At 48.6% G+C, this 8,589-nt stretch overlaps 1 protein-coding gene across 10 annotated transcripts in view; it reads left to right on the forward strand.

Annotated features, from left to right (window-relative positions):
* Positions 1-7,119: 7,119 nt before the first annotated feature.
* The window catches only part of MELK (maternal embryonic leucine zipper kinase), a 119,649-nt gene continuing 118,179 nt past the window's right edge, over positions 7,120-8,589 (forward strand). For 8 of the 10 annotated variants that reach the window (XM_011939412.1, XM_011939416.1, XM_011939417.1 and 5 more), the window contains exon 1: positions 7,120-7,265. The gene's annotated coding sequence lies outside the window, so the exon portion shown is untranslated. Of the gene's footprint in view, positions 7,266-7,796; positions 7,895-8,589 lie in introns of all 10 variants that reach the window. The other 2 variants (XM_011939413.1, XM_011939421.1) reach the window with 2 other exon arrangements.

Genomic DNA, 8,589 nt, shown 5'->3' on the forward strand with positions numbered 1-8,589 from the left:
GAGTGCAGTGGTGCCATCTCGGCTCACTGCAACCTCCAACTTCCTAGGTTCAAGCAATTCTCATGCCTCAGCCTCCTGAGTAACTGGGACTACAGGCGTGCACCACCAAGTCTGGCTGATTTTTTGTATTTTAGTAGATAAGGTGTTTCACCATATTGCCCAGGCTGGTCTCGAACTCCTGAGCTCAGGCAATCCACCCGCCTTGGCCTCCCAAAGTGCTAGGATTACAGGCGTGAGCCACTACACCTGGCCAGTACCTTAAACTTTAATTGTTCTAGGCCGGGCGTGGTGGCTCAAGCCTGTAATCCCAGCACTTTGGGAGGCCGAGACGGGCGGATCACGAGGTCAGGAGATCAAGACCATCCTGGCTAACACGGTGAAACCCCGTCTCTACTAAAAATACAAAAAACTAGCCGGGCGAGGTGGCGGGCGCCTGTAGTCCCAGCTACTGGGGAGGCTGAGGCAGGAGAATGGCGTAAACCCGGGAGGCGGAGCTTGCAGTGAGCTGAGATCCGGCCACTGCACTCCAGCCCGGGCAACAGAGCGAGACTCCGTCTTAAAAAAAAAAAAAAAAATTTAGAGACAGGGTCTTGCTCTGTCACCTGGGCTATGGTGCAGTGGCATGATCTTAGCTCACTGCAGCCTTGAACTCCTGGGCTCAAGTAATACTTCCACCTCAGTCTCCTGAATAGCTGGGACCACAGGTGTACACTACCACACCTGGCTAATACCTCATGTTCTTTGGCCTTGGTTTCCTCACCTGTAAAATGGGAATAGAAAGAATTATTTTACAAGATTAGAAATAATGTATTTACAACCCCCTAATCTAGTGTCTAGCAGAGAATGAAAACTTAAGAAATAAATCATTGTTTATTTATAGTAATGTTAAGATTCTATGGTGGGTACTAAGGGATAAACAGAGTTAACATTCCTGAAATTTTTTGTTACTTTTTTTTTGTTTTGAGACAGTATCTCGCTCTGTTGCTCAGGCTGGAGTGCAGTGGTGCCATTTCAGCTTACTGTAACCTCTACCTCCCAGGCTCAAGCAATCCCCCCACCTCAGCCTCCCAAGTAGCTGGGACTACACTACACCTGGCTTGCTTTTCATTTTCATATAATTGTTTTTTGAGGTGAAGTCTTGCTCTGTTGCCCAGGCTGGAGTGCAGTGGCTTGATCTCGGATCACTGCAAACCTCTGCCTCCCCAGTTTAAGCGATTCTCCTGCCTGTGCCTCCCCGGTAGCTGGGATTACAGGCGCACAAGCCACCACACTCTGATAAGTTTTGTATTTTTTTATTCTTTTTTTGAGATGGAGTCTTGCTCTATCGCTAGGCTGGAGTGCAGCGATGCAATCTCGGCTCACGGAAACCTCCGCCTCCAAGGTTCAAGCAATTCTCATGTCTCAGCCTCCTGAGTAGCTGGGATTACAGGCAGGTGCCACCACACCTGGCTAATTTTTGTATTTTTAGTAGAGACGGGGTTTCACCATCTTGGTCAGGGTGGTCGTGAACTCCTGACCTCAGGTGATCCACCCACCTTGGCCTCCCAAAGTGCTGAGATTAACAGGCGTGAGCCACTGCTCCCAGCCTGGACTTTCTCTTATATAACCACTTAACCACAGTTCAGTTATCAAAATTACAAAATTTAACAAATTCCTGAAGTAGTTTCTGAATTCAAATCCCTAAAATATTTTTAATAGTTTTTAAAAGCTGTTTCCTTTTCTGGCAGGACTGTGACCAAAACCCTGATTTTGTGTGGCTTCCCACTTGCCCTTGGATTGGATGTAAAATCTGGGCATGACTTGTAGCCCCGGGCTGGCTAACCTGGAGGCCCACAGAAGGGAAAGGGCATTGTACTGAGAGGTGCCTTCAGAGACTGGACTCCAGCCTTTGTTTCCCGTTCCACGGATGACTCAGCCACACGTGGCACTGAAATTCATGGCATTCCTTCTGCCAATAGAGAAGCACAGCTCTCACCCTGCCTTGGCAGGCCTGGCACACTCCTATGCTGGCCCAGTGTCTGCTCTGACTTTCTCTGAAATGCAAATCCGTTCTTTTCCTGGTCAGCACACCTCCCAGCTCTAGCCTGGCACACAAGGCTCTCCCACTGGGTCCCCTGCTTACCAGCTCTTCCTCTTCTGCCTTCCGCCATCCTGTGCTCCCCCCAACTGGCCTTTCTCCACGGTGACTTGTGTTTTCTTGCCCCCTGCTTCTGCACACCTAGTTTCCCCTGCCTGGGGAATGCTCTTCTTCCCCTGTTAGATTTTTCTATTATTTTCAAGGCCTAGCTCTGGTAGAAAATATTTCAGTCGCTTCCCTCTGAGCTCTAAACAAGATAGCTATCTGCACTTGTATTTAGCACTTTTATGGGGTCCTTCATTAGCGTTAGTCAACTCTAGTATGGATCTGGCTCCTCTGTCTGTGAGCTGCCTTGGGCAGAAACCACGTCTCTTTTCTTCATTTCTCTGGTATTGCCCTGACCAGGGCCTGGCACAGTGTAGACACTGGTGACTGATGAAAGAATGAATAGCACAAATTACCCTGTGAGAGAGGGGCAGGCTTTTGAGTATAGAGATGATGCATGGATGTGCACATAAATCATTCAAAAGACTGTTGTGGGTTTTATTATTGCTGCTAATGGTGTTATTCTTGGTAGAGATGTTACATTCGGACAGGTGCTGTGGCACACGCCTGCAATCCCAGCACTTTGGGAGGCCAAGGTGGGTGGATCACCTGAGGTCAGGAGTTCAAGACCAGCCTGGCTAACGTGGTGAAACTTCATCTCTACTAAAAATACAAAAATTAGCCAGGTGAGGTGGTGTGCGCCTGTAGTTCCAGCTACTTGGGAGGCTGAGGCAGCTAAATCGCTTGAATCCGGGTGGTGGAGGTTGCAATGAGCCAAGATTGTGCCACTGTACTCCAGCCTGGGTGACACAGTGAGACTCCATCTCAAAAAAAAAAAGCCTGTAATCCCAGCCCTTTGAAATGGCCAATATGGTGAAACCCCGTCCCTACTAAAAATACAAAAATTAGCCGGCATGGTGGCACACACCTTTAGTCCCAGCTACTTGGGAGGCTGAGGCAGAAGAATTGTTTGAACTGGGGAGGCGGAGGTTGCGGTGAGCCCACTGCACTCCAGCCTGCGCAACAGAGAGAGACTCCGTCTCAAAAAAAGGAAACAACAACAACAACAACAACAACCAAAGGATGTTACATTCCAAATGGCCTGACCTACCCAGTTAGTGACTCTTTTTTTTTTCTTTTGAGATGGAGTTTTGCTCTTTTTGCCCAGGCTGGAGTGCAATGGTGCAATCTTGGGTCACTGCAACCTCTGCCTCTCGGGTTCCAGCGATTCTCCTGCATCAGCTTCCCAAGTAGCTAGTATTACAGGCATGCGCCACCATGCCTGGTTAATTTTGTAGTTTTAGTAGAGACGGGGTTTCACCATGTTGGTCAGGCTGGTCTTGAACTCCTGACCTCGTGATCTGCCCACCTCAGTCTCCCAAAGTGCTGGGATTACAGGCGTGAGCCCACACAGCAGACCAGTTATCTTGATGCTCTTTTTGTAACTGTTTTAGGATACCATGAACTATGCCCATAATTAGACTGCAAACTTAATTGATAAATGTTGTGTGTGTTCTGACTGCTTCACTGGCTGACTGTTCCTGGTCTCTCTCCCTCTCCTCAGGCCTTCCTATTCCCTGAGACACAACAATGTTGAAATTAAGCCAATTAATAACCCTACAATGGCCTCTAAAGTGTTCAAGTGAAAGGAAGAGTCACACATCTGTCACTTGAAATAAAAAGCTAGAAATGATTAAGCTTAGTGAGGAAGGCATGTCCAAAGCTGATAGGCTGAAAGGGAAGCCTCTTGTGCCAAATAATTAGCCAAATTGTGAATGCAAAGGAAAAGTTCTTGAAGAAAATTAAAAGTGCTACTCCACTGAACACATGAGTGATAAGAATGCGAAACAGCCTTCGCTGATAGGTAGCAGTCTGGATAGAAGATCAAACCAGCCACAAAATTCCTTGAGCCAAAGCCTAATCCAAAGCAAGGCCACGACTCCCCTCAATTCTGTGAAGGCTGATAGAGGTGAGGAAGCTGCAGAAGAAAAGTTGGAAGCTAGCAGAGGTCGGTTCATGAGATTTAAGGAAAGATGCTGTAGACTGGGCCTGCAAGATCCCAGAGCCCTTACGAATTATGCTGAATCTACTCTGCCTGTGCTCTATAAATGGAACAGCAAAGCCTAGATGACAGTATAACTGTTTGTACTATGGTTTACTGAGTATCTTTGTGTTTTTTTTTTCGAGGCAGGGTCTCACTCTGCCACCCATGCTGGAATGCAGTGATGTGATTATAACTCACGGTAACCTCGAACTCTTGGGCTCCAGTGATCCTCCTGCCTTAGCCTCCTGAATAGCTGGTAGTACCAGCATATGCCGCCACATCTGGCTAAGGTTTACTGCATATCTTAAGCCCACTTCTGAGACCTACTTCTAAGAAAAAAAGATTCCTTTCAAAATATTAATGCTCATTGATAATGCCCCTAGTCACGCACGAGCTCTGATGGAGATGTACAAGAAAATGAAGGTTGTTTGGATGTCTGCTAACACAACATCCATTCTGTAGGCCATAGATCAAGGAGTGATTTTGACTGTCAAGTCATTTCATTTAAGAAATATATTTTGTGAGGTTACAGCTGCCATACATAGTGATTTTATGATGGATCTGGGCAAAGTAAACTGGAAGCTTTCTGGAAAGAATTAACTCTTCTAGATGTCATTAAGAACATTCATGGCCAGGCGCGGTGGCTCGTGCCTGTAATCCCAGCACTTTGGGAGACCAAGGTGGGTGGATCACGAGGTCAGGAGATTGAGACCATCCTGGCTAACATGGTGAAACCCTGTCTCTACTAAAAATACAAAAAAATTAGCCAGGCATGGTGGTGGGCACCTGTAGTCCCTACAACTCGGGAGGCTGAGGCAGGAGAATAGTGTGAACCTGGGAGGTGAAGCTTGCAGTGAGCTGAGATCGTTTCACTGCACTCCAGCCTGGGTGACAGAGCAAGACTCCATCTCCAAAAAGAAAAAAAAAAAAAAAGAACATTTATGATTCATGGGAAGAGGTCACCATATCAACATTAACAGGAGTTTGGAAGAAGTTAATTCCAACCCTCATGGATGACTTTGAGGGATTCAAGACTTCACTTGTGGAAGTAACTGCAGATTTGATGGAAACACCAAGATAACTAGAAGTGGAAGTGAAGCCTGAACATGTGACTGAATTGCTGCAATCTCATGATCAAACTTGAATAGATGGGGAGTTTCTTCTTATGGATGAGCAAAGAGAGAGTGGTTTCTGGAGATGGAATCTCCTCTTGGTGAAGATGCTGTGCTCCTTGCTGAAATAACAACAAAGGATTTAGAATATTCCATAAACTTTGTTGATAAGGCAGTGGCAAGCTTTCAGAGAACTAATTTGGAAGGAAGTTCTACTGTGGATAAAATGGTATCACAGAGCATCACATGCTACAGAGAAATCTTTCATGAAAGGAAGTGTCCATCGATGTAGCATTGTTGTTTTATTTTAGGAAACTGCCACAGCCATCCCAATGTTTAGCGACCACCACCCTGATCACTCAGCAGCATGGAGGCAAGACCCTCCACCAGCAAAAAGATTATGATTTGCTGAAGATTCAGATGACCATGTTTAATGACGTTTAGCCTAAAGCTGCCTCCTTATGCATTTTAATTTCAGCCTAAAAAATTCCTTCCTTCCTTCCTTCCTTCCTTCCTTCCTCCCTCCCTCTCTCCCTCCCTCTTTCCCTCCCTCCCTCTCTCCTTCCCTCTTTCCCTCCCTCCCTCTTTCCCTCCCACCCTCTTTCTCTCTTTCTTTCTGACGGAGTCTTGCTTTGTTGCCCAGCCTGGAGTGTGGTGGCACCATCTCTGCTCACTGCAACCTCTGTCTCCCGGGTTCAAGAGATTCTCCTGCCTCTACCTCCTGAGTAGCTGGGATTACAGGCATGCACCACCACGCCCGGCTAATTTTTTGGATTTTTAGTAGAGATAGGGTTTCATCATGTTGGTCAGGCTGGTCTCAAACTCCTGACCCCAAATGATCTGCCCCCCTCGGCCTCCCAAAGTGCTGGGATTACAGGCGTGAGCCTTTGCACCCGGCCTAACATTTTCTCCACACATAGTGAATTGTGTAAAGAGACTGTAACCTTTCTTGTAAGGAGTAGCGAGTCTCAATCACAGCAGTGGATTTTTGGCCAATCACAGGTGGCCAACTGTTTAAACAGTGCTCAAAATAGTCAGAGGTTGAGTTGCAGCCAATCCAGCTGTTTCCATACTCGACTGCCATTTCTGTAAGTCATTTTCCTTTTTCCATAAATGTTATTTGAAGATACGGCAGCCCGAGTCACTCTGAACCTATTTTGGTTCCAGGGATGGCTGGATTCTGGACTCATTCTTTGGTCAGTTCAACTCTGTAAAGTTTAATTTGTCTAAAGATTTTCCGGGCCGGCTATAGTGGCTCACACCTGTAATCCCAGCACTTTGGGAAGCCGAGGCGGGAGGATCGCTTGAGGCCAGGAGTTTGAGACCAGCCTGGCCAACATAGCGAGATCCCATCTCTACCCACAAATAATTTAGCCAGGCGTGGTGGCGCGTGTCTGTAATCTCAGTTATCGGAGTTCTTATTCCTGGTGGCAACACATTTTGGAGAGGGGGAGGTATTTCTGTCTTTGCTGGGTGGAAGAACGGCCAGTGGGCAAGGGAGAACGAAACTGAGAGGGAACATCAATTTTAGGAAGAGAACGTAAGAAAGTTGGGTTATGTGGAGACTTGACATATCCAGGCCACACGGAAAATCATCACGTGCCCTCCGGGACAAGACCAAGGCCTCAAGTCCGGGGCAAGACCAAGGCCTCAAGTCACCCCTCGCAGCCCAGTGGACCTCCCGGCTACCCCTTTCAGGGCTCCACAGCTAACCCGTACCGTTACCCCGGTGAGAACCTCCCCGCACTGTGCGCGCCCCCGCCTGCCGTGCGCGTCCGCTTCCCTGGGATCCGGTGCCGCGCGCGCCCCGGCCGGGCCCCGCCCCGCCCCTTCCGGCCCGGGAGATTTGATTCCCTTGGCGGGCGGAAGCGGCCACAACCTGGCGATCGAAAAGATTCCTAGGAACGCTGCACCAGCCGCTTCTGTCAGGACAGCGAGCCCCTGTCCTTCTGTCGGGCGCCGCCCCGCCGTGCCCTCCGCCCCTCAGGTCAGTTTTCCCGCCTGCCCGCCAAAGTCGCAGGTGAGGGCTGGAGTCTGGGCTGTGCGGGGCCCAGCGGCCCAAGCCCAGTTTGCTCCTGGCTCTCGGGAGACTGGAGGATTTCATCGGAGCCCCGCGCTTTACCAGCCCTGTTCCCTGGATAAGATATTTAACCTTTCCGACCCGCGTTTTTCTCCTCCGTAAGTGGGATAATGACCGTGTCTACTTAACAGGGTTATTGAAGTGTTCAGGCCAAGCGTTTGCCACCTAGGAGGCTGCGATAGATGTGAATTCCCATTTCCAGTTTCCGTGACTGTTCTCCGCTAAAAAAGTTCACAGAACAGTTTCGAGTTTTTTCTGTTTGTACAACTCAGTTTCCTGGGGCAGTCCAGTAAAAAAGGAGATGTGTTATCGCTACCTTTTCAGAGTCTAAATCCATCCTCTCCTATCATCTCCCCAAAGTAGTGGCTTCAGAGGCGCACACTAAAAGGGGAATTTTTTTCTTTTTCTTCGAGATAGAGTTTAACTCTTGTTGTCCAGGCTGGAGTGCAATGGCACGATCTCGGCTCACCGCAACCTCCGCCTCTCGGGTTCAAGCGATTCTCCTGCCTCAGCCTTCCGAGTAGCCGGGATTACAGGCATGCGCCACCACGCCCTGCTCATTTTTGTAGTTTTAGTAGAGACGGGGTTTCACCACGTTGACCACGCTGGTCTCCAACTCGTGTCCTCAGGTGATTCGCCCACCTTGGCCTCCCAAAGTGCTGGGATTACAGGCGTGAACCACCGCGCCGGGCCTAAAAGGGGAATTTGCACCGAATGCTGTATCAGTAATAGGAGCAGCAGGGTTGCTCCCACCAAGAAACCTGGTGTAGGGTTGAGGGAGCTGGAAGGGGTAGACTCAGGAAAGGCTGCCCAAGAGAGGGATTAGGCCCCTAGTACTTAGGGCGAGTAATTACCTTTGGTATTTCTCCTTCGTTAGTGGAATGAGGTATCAAGAGCCTGGATTGTTGCTTAGAGGCCAGTGTTCCTAACTTTGGTTTATATTTTGGTTTCTGTTTCCCATGGAGTCTGGGAGAAATTAGAAAATCAGAAAAGTCAGAAAAGCCCTTACTGGGCCTTCGTGGGCTTGTTTCGCCGGAGGGTCTGCCCTTTCTGTGTAACTACTGTGGACCAACTAGATGGGCAAATCCATCCCAATGAGTGCCTCATTGTTGGTGCTCCCAGAAGCCTTTGCAAGGGAGCAGGGCAGGATGCTAATTAAATGTGTTGCAAGGCCACATTATAAACCATTCTGAGCCCGGCGTGGTGGCTCACGCCTGTAATCCCAGCACTT

Source organism: Colobus angolensis, unplaced genomic scaffold, assembly GCF_000951035.1.
Source record: "Colobus angolensis palliatus isolate OR3802 unplaced genomic scaffold, Cang.pa_1.0 Scaffold181, whole genome shotgun sequence".
Classification (NCBI taxonomy): Eukaryota; Metazoa; Chordata; class Mammalia; order Primates; family Cercopithecidae; genus Colobus; species Colobus angolensis.